This window comes from Cupressus sempervirens, chromosome 11 (assembly GCF_028749045.1).
Source record: "Cupressus sempervirens isolate cs-2001-9-10 chromosome 11, ASM2874904v1, whole genome shotgun sequence".
NCBI classification, from domain to species: Eukaryota; Viridiplantae; Streptophyta; class Pinopsida; order Cupressales; family Cupressaceae; genus Cupressus; species Cupressus sempervirens.
Window position 1 is genome coordinate 125,357,096 of NC_143128.1, and position 18,025 is coordinate 125,375,120.

Sequence of the window (18,025 nt, forward strand, 5' to 3'; positions counted from 1 at the left end):
CTCAACATTACTGGCATTGGATTCATGATTTTTTCAAGCCATTTCATTGAGAGGCCTTTTCTTGGCACATGGTTGTCCTGGGAGATTTTCCTAGGATCCCTTTTAAGTACTTCTAGATCTAGTATGCTTTTCAAATGGAAATTTTGTTTACTCTTTGGAAAGATCAAAATGCTATTTTATTCTCTCACAACTTTCTTGATATAAATGTTTCTATGTACACTAAAGCATGTATTTGTAACAATGTAATGATGCAAATTCAGGTACAGAATGACAAGATGGCTTTGGATGTGGCCCACCTCTAGGAGCTTCTTGCTCACTGGGGTAATGCTCCATGCATGGTGGCTAGGGTGCCACCTACACTCTCTTCGGAGATCTATGCTGCCTCATAGCAGCTGACGGGGTTGTAGCAATTCTACTTTCCGCTCACACACCCCGAGGTCATAGGCTTCGCACCACTCCCCTAGTGGTAGATTTGGTAGTCGTCACCGCTGGGCCTCGCCTCCTTGGAGGTCAGGCTCGAGCTGGTCCCTGATGGCTACTCTGGTTGCTCTTGATTTTGGGTAACCTTCCTCTAGTCGGGACCCTAAATGGTCCTTCCCTCGCCTGGCACTAACTTTGTAGCCTGAGGGCTTTTATATTGTTGTGTTATTTTTTGATGTTTGGACTTCAGCCTCCTAGATTTATATTTTTTTGACGAGTAGATGAGTTTCCGACCTTTGATTGTTTGAACTTACATGGGGTGATCTTGTATCCCCTGACTCCTTTTTTTATGAATATGTAGCTTTAACATTTAATTAATAGAGAAGGGACAATTCATCCAAAAAAAAAGTCCAATTTTGTTTTTTTTTCCCTCATTTTAAGAGGCAAATCACACTGTTTGAGGCCAACTGCATATTACATCTAACATTTCTTAAATATACAGTGGGTATTTCACCCTCAAAACCATGATTGGCTTTATAAACAACTTGTTTTTCAGCTAAACTACTTGGTTGGGTGGTTTTTCTGTTGAGAATTGTGTCTCAACCTTGCAAGCCTTTTTCGAAAAATTCTAGAATTTGTTTGTGGTAATTTTCCACATGTTTATGAGTTGAAAAAGGTGTATGAATTGTTAAAAATGTGTCTTGTCTCTAGTACAATATTGGAGGGCTATTTTTAGAGTATAAACAACTCATTATGTGACTTTTATGGGGGTCTAAACTAGAGGACAAAATTATGGACGAAAATTCTATTCTTGGAGTTACAAATGACAAGTGGCTAAAATGTGGCATGGTTGTTTTGTCCATGGTTTTTGCCAATGGTTTTGTAAGACCACAAATGGTTTCCAAGTTGTAAATCACTATAAAAGGAGGGCTTGGGGAGCTGTTTGAATTATTGAGTTCTATTTGCAAGACTGGGTGCTAGAAGAAGTCTCTTTGAGTCCGAGTCCAAGATTGAGTTGTGGTGATGCACTCTTGTAAGAACTTGCATTGCAAGTGTATTGTAATCTTCTTGCTTTGAGAATAAATTGTGCAGGTTTTAGAGGGTGGGGTTTTTCTCTTGGAAGGGTTTCCCCACAGTAATCATTGTGTTATGTGTTCATTGTTATTTTGATTATATTATTATGCATTTCTTGAGATCTCTGTGTTGCTCCACTTTTCACCCCGTAACCATTTTGCAAAAGTGAAAATGTTTGTGTCTCAGTTAAGCCTAAGTATGTTGGGGTCTAGTTTTAATTCCTCTTAGGTGAAAAGAGTCTCCATCAGATTTTTCATCTTTCCCTTCTCCCACATTTCATGGCTAGGTGGTTTTCTTTGATGTTGTGAGTTTACGAGTAGCTTAGTACCTAATTCGATGGGGATTCTTGCAACATGCAAAAGTTATTCACAAAGCTGGGCTTGCTAGCGGCTTATCATGTTTTCGATGAAAGAAGGAAGCTTGTGGAAAATTGAGCATCGCCTTCTCCTCGACAAGTTTTCAACCCATGAAGGTGATTTCTCGCAAAGAGCAACAAATGAGGTTCATGGATCGATGCAAGAAGATAATTAGCTATCTTATGGAAAATCCCTATTTTCACTACAATATTCTACCTTGGGAAACATTCAAGATTCATCATAGCGCTCAGAATCATCTTAGGTGGAAATCTCAAAACTGACTTCTCCTTGGCGGGTTTTTGACCCATGAAGTCCGTTTTCCACCAAAGGCAATTGTAAAGGAAAGAAATGAGAAAGTGGGCCCCTTTTCGACTTCTGCAGTCCTTTTAAGCTTTTTCGAACCCAAAGGAAATATTAACTCAAAGGATAAAGTTTAAAGGAAAGCCTGGGCGGAAAAATGAGAATCGTCTTCTCCTCGGCGGGTTTTCAACCCATGAGGACGATTTTTTGCATTCAATAGAAAATCAACTTTGCAAGCGGATTGGACCCACAAATTAGACACAAAACATCTTAAGATGAAAATGGAAAAAATCTAACCATTGTGAGAAAGGTATACTAAGCAGAATTCAATTAGGCGGATATTTCCTTACGGAGTACTCTACTAATAATTCTCCGAAACCTAATGGGAAATGGAAAAGTAAGCATGAAAGAAAGGAAAGTTACCATTGGGCCAATGGAAATAGTGAGAAGACACTGAAATATATGTTAGAGCTCCCGCATTTATTATTTCAACGAATTTATCCTTTAATTCATTCGTGTGGCACAAACCCTGAAGATCAACAAATGAATTGAAACTCGTATATAGATGGAAACATAACAGTTATTCAAACTACCACTTTTTCTTGAACTGTTATTTTGTTAAATTGCACAATGCTTTCAAATAGTCTATATTTCCGAATTCAATATCCTATTCTTCATCTAGATTCAAACTTTCAATTTACTTCATTCTTAGATAGAATGGCAACCATGTTTGTAAGTTTTGATGGGCTAAATGGAATCAAGTCCACATTGAAGAATTTCACAGATACTTCACTCTATTTTTATGATATGCAAGATTTTCAAAGGAGGCTAAAGTCGGAGCCAATTCATCCCATAACTGACAAGCTCCGAGGAAGTGGACTAGTAGAGGCTGTTGGTTTCCCAGTGGCAATCCAAGCTCCAAAATTGATTTATGAATGCATAAATCACTATAATCTGGATGCAAGATAGATTGTGTTACTTGATCACATAGTATTAATCTCCATTGATAGGCAAACTGTGGTGAATTACCTCCGAGTTCTAGAACAGGAGTTTTTGAACTTGATAGTAGGAGGAGTAGTCTTTGAGTTCTCTGCAAAGAAGATGGTGTGGAGGAAGGAAATTATGCAATCTTGGTTTCAAAAGCCATGGAGCGCCAAGAGTAATGTCCCCAAAACTCTATTTGGTACTAATCTCAAACCTGAGATTGTAGACATTCTAGTTCTCCTGCACAGACTGAAAGGTGAGGTAGAAGCTCTAAATTTCGTTAAACAGTATTTCTTTCTGGTACAAGTTATTTGTTCAGATATGCAATATATTAATTTGGCTCATGAGGTAAGTGAAAATCTTTCCAATGCTCTTAGTGCCATGAAGTTCTACAACACTTTCTATATGTCTTCCTTTTTTATTTACATGCTAGCATCTCTATGGGTATGGCTGGGTCTTCCAAGAATAGGAAACTTTCCTGATGATGTGAAGTGTTATGAGTTCTATCCATGTTTGCAATTTTAAAATAGTTATGTGGAGTATGTTAGAGTTAATGATGCATTCACAATGAAAATTTGCAGGGAACTCCAAAGATGTCCGGAGAGGAAATTCAATCCGGAGGCAATGGCGACTATTAGTCAATTCGGAAGCTATTTTATCCAATTCTCATCTTTCTCATATTTGCATCTTGCAGCTTTCGATGGTTTCCTCTTGAAGCTGCCCAAGTATTCAAGCGACATGATCATGCTGATAGAGATCATGAGGCAGGCGGTCCAGGTGAATGTGCCAAGCGAAAGCTTGAAGAAGAAGGGATATCAGTTCCCTATGAAAGTAGGAGCTTTCAGTTGCAAGTCTTAATCTAATGCAAAAAATATGCTCAAAGTGTTCGAGATGAAATACAAATTGGAGATGTATGAGGTCTTTAGACCTATGTTTGATCCAAATGGATATGCTAGGGAGTTGTTGCAAATTGGGAGTGTGATCAAACAAATTAGCATGGTTGAAGATTATTGAACAGATTGTAAAGATGAATTTGAAAGTTGAGATCATGCTTTTGCCAGGCTCACAGTGGAGTAAATAAAAACATATAATATCAATCTTAATGTTGAAGGATTGGAGGATGATGGGAAATATATGTATAGTAATGCATATCTGACTAAGTTAAGAAACACTCCTATCAATTTAGAGCCTTATGAAGATGCTAAGGAAGATTTAGACACTATGATGGCCTGAATCATCAAAAGAACTGGGAAATGGGTCAAGGGGACAGCCAAAAGAAGCCAGAGTAAAGGCACAACCACTCTAGCTTCTCCAACAATTACAACTCCCTCTTCCTCCCAGAGCGCTACACCAGGCGTAACACTGGCTATCACTCAAGGACCAGTTCAACCTTCAAGAGGAGGTGACCAACCTCTAGACAAGAGCATCCCCATAGCTAAGACTTGTCATGATGGCTCCCTCCCAGTTATTGGAACCCAAACTGATGTTGAGGAGAAGAAGATGGAGGAGCCAAAGGATAGTGTTGTTACCTCAATTCCCTCTCCTCATGTTACACCAATCCCCTCTCCTCATGTTACCCCAGTTCCCTCACCTCATCATAGCCCAGTTCCACCAATAAGTTCTACACTTCTGCAACCAAGTGGCTCCCCAGTGTAGATAGTAGATTTACGAGATGGAAAGAGCAGTAGCAGTGAATCTACTGAATCTGATGAGGCAACGAAGAGAACCTTAGAGTTGGAGAAAGGTTAGAGCTCTTCCAAGCTCATTTCTTAGGCCCCAAAGAATCCCTTCTCTTCAACTGTGATGACAATCACTCCAGTCAAGAAGATGTTTAGCATAGACTCACTTGGGATGGCCTCCGAGGTGATAGGCACTGATTCTTGGTTATAGGATACTGTTTACCATATGGGGTAAACGGTTTATTAATGCATACAGACAATAGACAAGAACATGTAACACAAAAGTACTGTTGTTATTATTCGCATATATACCAAAGAGATTACATAGTGCTTCCAATGATGATTACAATAATGATCCAAAGTCCATTCCAGACGGAGTACATATACCATTCTGAAGGGGTGACTCAACCGTCACACATCCTTTGAGATGCTAATCTACCTGTTGGCTATTTTATAACTTTACGGACAACATGCTAATCTACCCATTGACTATTTTATAATTTTACCGACATCATCCCCCCAAAAAGAAAAGTCGTCTCCATACAAAAATTACAAAATATCTGAGACAAATTAACAAAATGGGATACATTAACTGACTAACTATAACAAGATAGATATGTTTCCCTCATGCCACTTTCACATTCGTTCCGTGCCTACATCAAACTGATCTCCAAAATACGTTGCATTTGTAGCCTTTGCTAACACAATACTATTTCCTTAGTTGACCTTGATAGCCACTCGTGTCACTTTCTTTGCTTCCAACTCCTAGGTACACTGAGCCAAGTGTCACGGTACTGCCTTCAATTGGATGATCAGCTCCTTCCGAGCTCTCTATGCATCCACCAAGACGGTTTCATGTTCAACACCTCCGCAAAGCGTATCCCCCCTCTTGAAAGGTTTGCTCTATTCTCTCCACCTCTTATAGACAGACACTCCATGCTTGCAGCAGCTCTAGGTCTCATCAACTAGGCACACTTCCCACAACTGATAGTTGAAGCAACTGGGGGTCTAGGGGTAGCGTCCCTGGCGCGCTCCCTGTCGCAATACAAGGCGGGGTCGAGGTGTAGTGCCCTCGCCACTAAGACCAAATTAGCACTCTCAAACCCACTCAAAAGTCCCTGAAACACACCATTTTTGTGATTTTTTTCCAATCCCACACTCTTTTTGGCAATTGCTTATGTTTTACTACTTGTTTATGTCTTTCCCTTCCTTTGGGCATCATGCATTATTCATTTTGAACATTTTTTATTTGTTGTTGTTTTTTTTTTTTGCTCCTGCCTCTATTTCTTTCTGCTATACGGCTACATCTTTCTCCTTTTCTCCTTGATCACTCAAAAAATGTCTACAAAACCCAACCCAAAATTGACCTCTGCCTCATGCTCGTACAGCAGCAATGTAGATGTGGTATGGCAAAATAAATCATAAACTTCCCCTTTCTTCTATACCATACAGTGTTTGAAGTAGTACTAAATTGTATAAACTCCTCTCTATTCTGAATTGTACCATGTGTATTAATGCCCGTACAATGTCTTATGTGTTTGGACTCTGTACGGTAGCAGTGTATATCATCCCTTGTGTTTGCGTGACCGTATGGTTAAGATCTCCAGCTATCTGATGCCCGTACGATATAAATTCTCTACGCTCTTCTTAAAATTTTGTACGTCGTCTTATTATTCTTGGCTTTTCAAATGCTTCATCCAGTTTGCCTCAATGGTGATTGTGTCTTGTTGTATGGTGCTTGGAAGAGACCATACAAAGAGTACCTAAAGAGCCGTACAGTTTCCACAAAAGGGTATGTTAAATTGTCGTATGGTGATGGGGGCACTAAAAGAACTATACGGTGGCTAAAGATGCCGTACAGTGTTTGTCATACAGTGTTGGGAAGAATCATACAGTGCCTTGGAAATGTTGTACAGTCACTGTACTATGTTTTCATCACACTTTTTTCTTTCCTCTCTCTTTTCTTCTTTTTTTTTTTTTTTTTATTTATAGCTATTACGAGTTACTCACTATTACTCATCAACGGGGAAGCAGTTCTCGAGTGGTATATTTTTAACTTGGAACCATTTACGGCTTCTAGTACTTCTTGCCCGTCCAACGTCCATAGCTTTATTGCTCCTTTGTTGCCCACTTCCCAGATTTGGTATGATCCGACACATTTCACTTTAAAATTCCCTGGTTTGATTTCATTTTGTCTGCTATACTTTAATACCAACTGGCTTGGTTGAAATTTATTCAATTTCAAATGCTTCTCATGCCATAGCTTCCGCCTATTTTTTGTAACTTTTGTGGCCCATTGTGCCTGGAAGCATCGCTCATCTAGTTTATTTAAATTATACCATCCCTCTCTCAGACTTTCCATATCTCCAAGCTTGTTCTCAAAACTCATTTTCATGAGTTCTATCGGTTGCCACTCCTTGCCATCAATAGCTGTATTCTTGATTTTAGAACCTTTACTCTGTACTGCTGAAGTTTTTATTAAGCCCTTCCTCTTTGTTTCCTATGCAGACCATACGATGTGTTTTCCTTGCTGTTGGCACCTTTCTAGTAAATTCGTGGTGCGTTGTAACCTTTTCTTTCTGCGTGGTCCGTTCACTATGTATCGTATGGTGGAATTTTTCCTTTTTCTAGGTTCGTACTGTATGTTCTTCCCTTAAGCTCTTTTGTCAACCTTTCCTTCTTTCGCTTCTCTGTATTCCTTTGGAAATTCATTTCCCTCTTCTTTCTCACTTTCATCGACCCTTAACATATTACAACTTGGAAAGAGCTTGTAATCCTCCATCTGCCAGTTCAAAAGGTCGTTCACCGAATCCAAATCATCATCTATTGATCCACCTTCCAATCATAGGACTCCTTCCTCATTGGGTTCCAATCGCTGCTTTCCTTCATCCTCTTCTTGAAAATCAGATGATATGGCTTCTTCGCCCATCATTTGTGTGTGTAAATCAATAATGAATCGTTGTCCCCTACTTTCCATTGATAGTGTATTCTTCTTCCAGTCATGCTTAACCCTTGCTTGTACAAGCCATCCCCGACTCAAAATGGCGTCATATCCTCTCCTCTTTAATGGGATGACAACAAAGTCAAGTAAGAATGACTGTGTTCCAATAGTCACTGGTTGTGCCATCAGGACCCCGAGAGGTTTAATGTTGTGTTGGTTTGCGATTAGTAATTCGAATGTAGGTGGCCACAATGTCAGCTGTCCCAACTTCTTCCAGGTATCTTCTAGTAGGACGTTTACCCCTGAACCTCCATCCACAATTGTGTCTGAAAGGACCATTCCTAATATACCCATCTCTACGACTGTCAGATGCCGTTCGGATGTGAATGCTAGCAGCATTGGGTCCGCTACACTTGCTTTGCTTCCCTTTTGTCTTCCATGTTCTCTTGGTAGTTTAGTAGTCGGGGCTATGTTCGTGAGTGTTGTCTGTAGTTTAAGCATTGTGAAGATCAGATCATTTAACTTGACTAGTATTTTAGTTTGTAATATTTTCCTTATGATGTTTTGTTTTGCGCAGTTTCTCGTTGAGGTACCGGTAGTGTCCTTCAATTGTGATTTCTCTGCCTGCGTTGCTTTCTCAATTTTCGTCTGCACTTTTTCCAATCTCCTCTTTTCTTCCATCGGGTCGAGGTACAATTTTGTTTGTTTACAGGTGATTGCCAAGACTTTGTCTGCGCCGATGCTAATCAAATTCACTCCTGATTTCGGGCACTTGGCATCTTCATGATCTCCAGGATCGCACCATCTACATAACAACTTCGGTGCATTTGTTGATAAACAACTTCGTGCAAAGTGGCCTCACAAATTGCATGCTCAACATTGAACCATCGGGCGATCGTTCGTATCGTACTAAATTTGGCTACAACCCTCATTATTATTGTTGGTATTGTTGTTTTTCCCTTTTCTATTATTTATATACCCACCCGAAGTGGCACCATCATTGCTAGCCTCTTGTGTCAGGAGCACTTGTTGATGCCCTCTTGTTTTCAAATTGAAGGGGCATTCTTTTGTGGAATGTCCAATAATTTGACAGATATCATAGAATTGGTTTTCCTTGCAGGATCCCTTTGTGTGACCTTCTGTCTTGCATTCTGTGCATCATAGCTCGTTTCCCTTCATCTGTTTCTGCATATTCTTAAATTCCTTCATCATTCTGATCATAACTTTTTGGAGAGCTCAGACCTTCTTACTGTCCTTTTCGTCACCATTGTTGTCTTCTTCTGAAGACGAGTCATCTGAGTAGGATGAGCTACTTTTCTTCTTCTTTTTCATTTTCTATTCACTCTCTAAGTATGGCCCGATTGTACACTTTGGTGTATGATGATGGCGACACAATCTTCATTTTCTTCCTTAACTCTGGGCATAGTCTTTCAATGAAACATCTCTTTTTCGGCCCATTTGTTGGCTTACTTTCCATTTTATTTATTAATTATTTTAGTTTTCTGGCATATACATAGGCCATTTCATTTTTCCCTTGCTTTTTGGTGTAGATTTCTACTACGATCTCATTATCGTCTCGCAACAATTGAAACTCGGTGATAAACAACTTTTTAACTGCTGCCCAAGAAGTTAATTTTTGGGGATCAGCGTCAGAAAATCAATCAATTGCTACACCCCTTAGGGTTGCTGGAAATTCTTGGACCCATTCATCTATGTCGGTTACACCATTTGCTGTCCAAATTGTTTAACATGTCTTATAGTGTCTGATTGGATTGGCCATTCCATCACCATCAAACTTTGACAATTTTTCCTTTGGTCTAGCCATTACTATTCGAGTTGGAGGTACTTGTTCTGCACACCCGCGTTGTTCTAAAAAACCACGTTGTTTTGTACACTCGGGCTATTTTGAACACTTGCACTATTTCAGACAGTCATCTTATTTCCAACAGTTGCATTACTTGGTGAAAAAGGGTCTTCTTTAAGTGAAGTTATTCGTTTCAAAAGTGTATCACGGGTGAAGAGTTCACTCCACACTCGTGCTCCTTTGGCACTCCAAGCCGTGTGAGTTAATTCCCTTCCATCTAGATTCTCTTCCCTTGGTGTATACAAGTTAAGAAATTCCTCCCTTGTTTCTTCCACCAAATCCAACCGTTGTCGAGTCACTTCCAACAATTCCTTGGTGCTTCGGTGTCCACCGACAATCTGCTGAAACCTTTGTTTGTGTTTGGCCTGTTGTGCCAAAATTAAATTCCCTTGTACGATGCGTATTTCATCTTTTTCCTTTAGCTTATTCTTACTTTTGTTAAGTTGATTTGGCATTAGTCTTCATTCCTCTGCCTTTGTTCTAGGTCCATGGGGCAACGACACCAAATGTTTACCATACGGAGTAAACAGTTTATTAATGCATATAGAAATAGACAAGAACATGTAACACAGAAGTACTCCTATTATTATTCCCATATATGTCGAAGAGATTGCATAGTGCTTCCAATGATGATTACAATAATGATCCAAAGTCCATTTTGAATGGTGTACATATACCATTCCAAAGGGGTGACTCAACCATCACGTGTCCTTTCGGATGCTAATCTACCTGTCGGCTATTTTATAATTTTACCAACAAATGATATTCTAGAGAGAAAGAGAAAAAGGAAAGATGAAAGTGCCCCCACCAAGGATACCATATCCCTTGTAGTTCATTCTGGATCTGCATTAACCAAGGTGAAGAAGTAGAAAACCTTGTATATACTTGGGCAAGATCTAGAAACAGGGCACCTAACAATGGAGATAGCCAAGCCCAACAAAGAAGGAAGAATTGAAGATATGACTATTGACGATTTTTCTTTGCACTCGGTGGACCTTGGAGAGGCTAGACATGACACCAAGGTTGGCTTGTGGAAGTCAACCAATAAAGTAATTGAGGGACAATTGGAAAATCTGAAGTTTTCAAAAGTTAGGATGAAGGTTGAGATATAAGAGTTGAGGAGATTCATCAGACAATTGGTCACTCCATTGGCAACTATCTCCGGAGTATCAATAACAAGAAATCCTACTACTGCCGAAGTTCAAGCCCTTATCTCTCAACTTCAGAAAGATAGGAACTTTGGTCAAATTGGTAGAGACTGGATTGGGAAGCCCAAATTAGGAGTCTCTATTATAGAACAAAGTGGCAATGTTATCTTAAGATTAGAAACAGAGAAGGATAACGTCTTAGCAAATAGCAGTACTTTTACCAGAGAAAGAGTGTAGAGTGATGATTGTATCTCTCTTCTAAAGATGATCATTCAAATGAAGGCAAAGGAGGCCTTTGAAGCAAAAATCTTGCCAAAGGGAGATGAACCTCTGTTCGAATGGCTTCAGAGCATGTAGTTCAAGTCAGAAATGATCTTATTAGTGAAAAAGGACTTAAGGAAACAGAGGATAAAGTAAAGAAGACCCAAGACAAAGGATTTGAACTCATGAGGGGACTACGTACAAATTCACAGACTAGTGGCCAAGGGAAAGCACTCATTGGGATAAATGTCATGAAGGAGAATTTCTCCAAATTCTTAGTTAGTCTAATTGATGTATCTTTTAGTAATCAAAACAAAGTTGCGGAACTCTAGAAACTCAACGGATACATATACGTGGCCACAGAGGAATTGCCAAATCAATTGAATACTATGAAGGAGTTGGCCAGGGAGCATTCTAAGTGGCTCTTGAGATACACCAACATACACGTGCCTAGGCATGAAGAATTAATTCCAATCATAGTTGCTACTAAGGCCTATAGAACAAAAGTAGAAAAGGGGAAGAAGACAAAGTGATTCACATTCCATCCCCTTTTCACTTTCTTATGTAATTATTGCAATACGAAAAATTGGTTTCTTGCCATTTGTCATTCTTTGAGGAGATGAATTAATTGAACTTCTATTGTGAGGTCGGTGAAGTTTTGGTGTGAAGTACTTGATGTTGCAAAGTCAATTGAATGGTATTTTTTATCAACTATTTTTTGTTCCATTTCTGTTAGTTGTTAGTTATATGTTTTCTCTTTTATCTAGATTGAGGCAAGGAAATAAAGAAGTTTCATTCCCCTATTTTGAGGCAGTGAACAGATGTGATAAGTAGTGTCATTGCATGTTCAAAGAGGAATCTCCTAAACATTTTTCCCTTTCAGTTAACTTCTTCTTCTCTATAGTTAAGATCCTAGTTAATTCAGTTCAATATTAGTTGTTATGCTATTTTAAGTCATTAAGCTTTTTGAGTTCATAAGACGTGTAGGTTCATAAATTTAATCAATTCTTCAAAAACCTTTTTTCACCTGAGTTAGGTCCTGTTTAGGTTTGGCTCGGTTTTACCTCTTTTATTCTCGAGTCAAGAACACACCCCCATATTAGTTTTAGGAATAAAATTTTTTTTGCAAATCCACCATAGGGAGTTGTACCTATTAATTCAGAGAAAAATCAGTCTATCCAGAAGTGGCTTTTCAATTGTTTGTAATAAGATATTGTTCATAATTTGGGCATTCAAGAGTCATAATAAAAAAAGAACAAATTTGTTTACCAACAGATTTTTCGCGACTCTACTGGGGATATGAATAGTTACTTGACTAATAAGCCTATATCACGAGGAAAAATGGTACTACCTCATGAGAACATTTTTCCAGTGCTCCAACCTAACCTCGGTTTTCAAGACAACCAAGAAGACATAATTTCATCCCTTGATACATTTGTTTGGAGAAATAGGAGGAATGTTGAACATTACAGGAATGCTAGCCAAGTATTGGAAGAGGAAGAATCAAGAGCCGAAGCTTTAGAAAGGGTTGTTTAGAGGAGAGACATTCGAAGAGAAAAAAGACAATTGAGACGTGAAGCTGAAAGACAAAACTAACCTAGCAATTGGAACAAACAAGGTTCCTCAGAAGTACCAAAAAATAGGGTGGGCAAGACCCTAATTTTGATAAACTTGCAGAACTTGGTTTTCCCATCCTAGACGTTCCAAAAGGGAAAGGTGAAAAGAAGAGCCGAAGTAGACCACTTTCCCTTGTTAGGAATCAAAGCACTTCACATACCACCTGCCAGGTATTGGCCCTGCATGGAATCACTGCTCCCCCAGTTGTTAATTTTCTGCCATACCTTGCCAAATCAATTATGGTTGCTCCATGGGCTGCAGAAATAGGACCATTAGCACTCACAGCTTATCAGCCACTCCCAGTTGGTTCAAGGAAAAATTTTCCTAAAATTTTAGGTGATGGGAGGGTTACCACAGATGAACACATTAAGGCCTTCTTTGTAGCTACTCACATCTTAGGAGTTTCCCATGAGGATGTTGCCATAAGATTATTTGTGGAAACCTTGATAGAAAGTGCAACAGACTAGTTTTATCATCTGGATGATGGCTTGATCACTAATTGGGATACAATGAGAATGACCTTTGAGACAAGATTTAAGACTGCAGAAGATGAACATGTCTTTTTAACACAGTTGACATCTATTAAAAAGAAACCTACCATGAGTATGAGGGATTTTGTTGCCAATTTCAATAAGATTACTAGTAGAATTCCAACTATTGATAGGCCCACTAGCGGTAATCTGAAAACCTTCTTCATAAGTGTGATGCCCCCAGATATCAATTATGACTTGAGAAGGGCACATCCCATGGATTTAGCAGATGCACAAAAGAAGGCAATTGAATTTGAAGATGACTTGATTTCCATGGGAAAATGGAAGTGAGAACTTCAAACTAAAGGAAGTTCCAGTAACACCACATCATCTGATGAAATGATTTAGAAATTGTCAAATGAGTTGGTAGCAGTAAAAAGGAAATTACTTAGATTCAATAATTCCTACCAGCGAAATTATCAAAATTTGCCAGGAAGGAACAATGATGGAAATTTTTTGTAGCTCACAGGCTCACAACTCAGGTTGCCAATTGAAGCGGCACCAAAGAAAGGAAATATGCGTGTCTTTCATTTGACAATTGATCATGATAGTGAGAGCTGTTTGGAAACTACTTGAACACTACAACTCCTTGTTCAGAGTCTGATTTGTACTCAAATGGCGACTCTGGAAATTTATTTTTGGAGTATGAGTTAGATTCTGAACCAAAGGGTGAATTTTATGCGACCATTGATGGAACTTCATATACAGTGCTTACTCAAGGTCAAAGGCTAAAGAAATAATCCTTTAGTCATCCTCACAAGAACGATCCCAGTCCCTCAACGAATAATATTCATGTTGATCAAGGAGCATCAACTTCTCAAATGGGTAAGGACAAAATGCCTTTTGATTTCATTCAATTCTATGAAGAATCAAAAATCCAAATTTCCCCTATAGATTATTTGAAGTCTCACTCCTCTGAGTTGAAAAGACTAGTAGATCGATGTAAAGGGAATACTTCAAATTTAAATCACAATGTGACTATTGAAGAAGGGGATGAAACCTTGACATCTAACCTGTTTAATCAAGAGGATTCTACTATTTTAGCAACCTCTCTTGGGAAAAAACCTGATCCGTTTTAAATTTTGCTATATATCAATGGATGTAAGTTGAGCAATTGCATAATAGATTCAACTACATCAAAAAATGTTATGCCTTATTCTGTAGCCAAAGCCCTAGGTCTCAACCTTACCAAAGTTCATGGGAGTTGTTACTCTATGGATGCTAAACAAGTCCCATTGCTCGGGTAGATTAAAGACGCTCAAGTAGCCTTAGCTTCTCATCCAGAAAGGAAACTCTTATTGACCATTATTAGTGGCAAATATTCCAACAAGCTATGGGCTTCTCTTAAGCAGAAGTTTTTGCCAAGACTTAGGAGGAGAAATAAAGTTGGACTGGTCTCAGGTAGTCATACCCATAGGGAATAAGAAAGTTAAACTAGAACTTGAAGAAAAAGAAAAATTCACTATGCTAAAATCAGATGATCCTAAAGCTCAGATCCTCTACCAAGAGTTGGAGTTCGACAATTACATGTTATTTACTGAAGACATTTTGAATTAGCAAGAAATTGCAAATTCAAAAATGAAAGCCTTAAGTGAAGAACATGAGTCATCATCTATATGGACATTGGAGTTTGATGGAAGTTGTTCCTCATCAGGATCTGGTGCAGGTGTAGTGTTAATACCCTCTAAAGGAGAACTTGAACCCATAGCCTTCAAATTGGAGTTTGGGAATACAAATAACATTGCAGAGTACGAAGCCCTACTTCTAGGGATAGTGGCTGCAGAAGAAAAAGGAATAAAGATCCTAAAAGCTCGAGGTGATGCAGAGCTCATTGTAAGACAAATTAAAGGGCAATACTTTATGAAGAATCACAAGTTGAAGAATTATAGAAACATAGTTTGGGACAAAATAGAAGGCCTAGATGCTTTTTCTATTGAAGCAGTGCCAAGGGAGGTGAACACCAAAGCTGATTCCTTAGCAGTTTCCGCTTCTCTGCTGCTACCCCATCCGGAATTCGAAGATAAGAAGTACCAGATTGAAATTGTGTATTGAGCCTCTATTCCAAATAATATAGAATCCTGGCAAGTCTTTGAGGATGATAGAAGTTTGCAGCTGTTCCTAGAAAATGACAAATCTAGTTCTGGACGTGAATCCAATAATGATAATAATGAAAACTCTAATGTCAAGGAGAAAAGGGATCAAAATGATGAAGTCCAACTGCAAGGTAATATCATTCACCCATGCTTTATATCTTTAGAAAAATTGTTCAATAGACATGATTCTTACATTAAACAAAAGAGGATAGAAAAAGGTCCTACTACTGGTGAGTATGAAGGGGTGAATATTGGAGATATTCACAATTCTAAAATGATTAATATTCGAAAATATTGCTCACTTGAAGAGAAAGAAGCTGCAAAAAAACTCTTCATACAATATCGGGATGTTTTTGCCTAGAGTTACGAAGATTTTAAAGGCCATCGAGGTCCTTGATGTGTAGGTTGACGCTGTCATTTGTCCTTTGGAAGCCAGTCTTTACTAGATGAGTGTGAAATTTTTCATACTAGGCTCTAGGGGCTTTTTTGAGACCATATAAATATTTGTGTAGTTTGCAAACCATATCCCTTTTGTTAGGATCTATGAAACCTTCAGATTGCTCAATGTAGACTTCTTCTTTTAGGATTCCATTCAAGAAAGATGGCTTTACATCCATCTGATATACTTTGAATCCTTTATTTGTAGCATAAGAAAGTAGTATTCTAACACCTTCTAGTCTTGCAATAGAAGAAAAACTCTCTCCATAATATTTACCTTCTTCTTGAGCATAACCTTTGCATACTAATATTGCCTTATTTCTTGAAACTTCTTCATTTTCATTCAACTTATTTCTGAATAACCATTTTGTGCCAATTACATTTTTGTCTTTGGGTCTAGGAAGAAGAGTCCAAGTTTGGTTCCTTTTAATCTGATCAATCTCTTCATTCATTGCCTCAATCTAGCTTTCATTTTCTAATACATCTTTAATTGTTCTAGGTACAAACTTAGTAAGATACCATGCACCTTTTAATTTGTTCCTTGTCGTTGTGCCTTTTAACTGATCTTCAATGAAAACATCAGATTCCCCTCAAACCTAATGTAGTCCCTTTCTGGCAGAAACAAAGGAATTATAATCCTAATGTAGCAGATGCCATATTTCGAGAAGTAGATAAAATGTTGAAAGCAAGAATCATCTATCCCATCCATCACTCCACCTGGGTAGCTAATATAGTACCAATCAGGAAGAATGGATAAATAAGGATCTATGTTGATTTTTGTAATTTGAACCAGGCATCTCTAAAGGATAATTTCACTCTCCCAAAGATGAATTACTTACTACAAATAGTGGTTGGATCCGAAATGTTGTCCATGCTTGACGGGTTCTCTGGTTACAATCAAGTTGAGGTGGAAGAGAAGGACTAGCATAAAACAACATTCACCACTCCTTGGGGTACGTTTGAATATCACAAAATTCCCTTTGGGCTCATCAATGCTGATGCCACATTTCAAAGGTGTATGAGTGTAACATTTTCTGATCTAAAGGATCGGATTATAGTTATATATCTGGACGACCTCTTCGTGTTTTCGAAAAAAAGGAACGTTCACATAGAAGATTTGAAGAAAGTCTTACAAAGATGTCGAGATCATGGAATCTTGCTCAATCCAAAAAAATCTATTTTCTGTGTGAGAGAGGGAAAGCTTCTTGGTCACATAGTTTCTCAAGAGGGTATCATAATTGATCCTAAACGAGTTGAAGCCATTCGAAGATTGAGCTTGCCATCAAATAAAACAGTAGTTAAACCATTCTTCAAACAGGTGAATTTCCTCAGAAGGTTTGTACCAGATTTTGCAGAAACCACTAAGTGTATTGTGGACATGATGAAAGGAAATTCAAATTTCAAATGGAATGAGGCAGGAAAATAGGCCTTTTAGAATATAAAAATTGCTATTGCTAATGCTCCAGTATTATGTCATCTAAATTATAAGCGAGATTTCATCATCTACTGTTATGCTTCTAAACACACTTTATTGGCAATACTTATGCAAGATAATAATGAAGCAATACAAGCCCCAATAGCTTTCATGAGAATACCTCTGAAAAATCATGAATTGAAATGCTCACTAATTGAGAAACTTGCTTTTGCAGTAGTGAAAGCACTTAAAATTTTTTGATTTTACATCTTGCATTCACATTATGTTGTTTATGTCCCAGATGTACCAATAAAAAGTGTGTTAACATAGTAGGATGTAGGGTGTAATGTAAGAGGAACTTGGATAGCAAAGACACAAGAGTATGATATAGAAATTAAACCTACCAAGCTAGTAAGAGGTAATGCCTTGTGCAAGGCAATTGCGAAAAACAAGATTGTTGAAGAATTAGAGGAATTGGGAGGAAAGAAACTAGTTTTGGCTGTAGGTCTTCATGATTCGTGATTTGAGAATATTATGCATCCAGAGGTATAAGGGCAATACTGTGTCACCCAAAAAAATGTACTTAGACTTAGTTTCTATTTTAGGTGATTTCATTTCTAGATACCCATTTGGGTCAAGTAAAGGTTCCAACTCTCACAGTTCCACTATTAGTGTTCTAGATTAGAGTTTTTAATCACCTTGGGATACGTGTAAATGCCAAAAAAATAGGAGTATGTAATTGAGCCATCATTTTGGTGAACTAGAAGGTGTAAATTGGCCAGATGAATATAATTGTAATTTAGAGCATTCCAGAAAAGGAATTAGGTCAAAAGGCCCCACGGTTTGAAAGTTATCGCAATTTTTCAATTCCTAGAGACATCCTATGAATGCTTCAAAGTCAGTTTA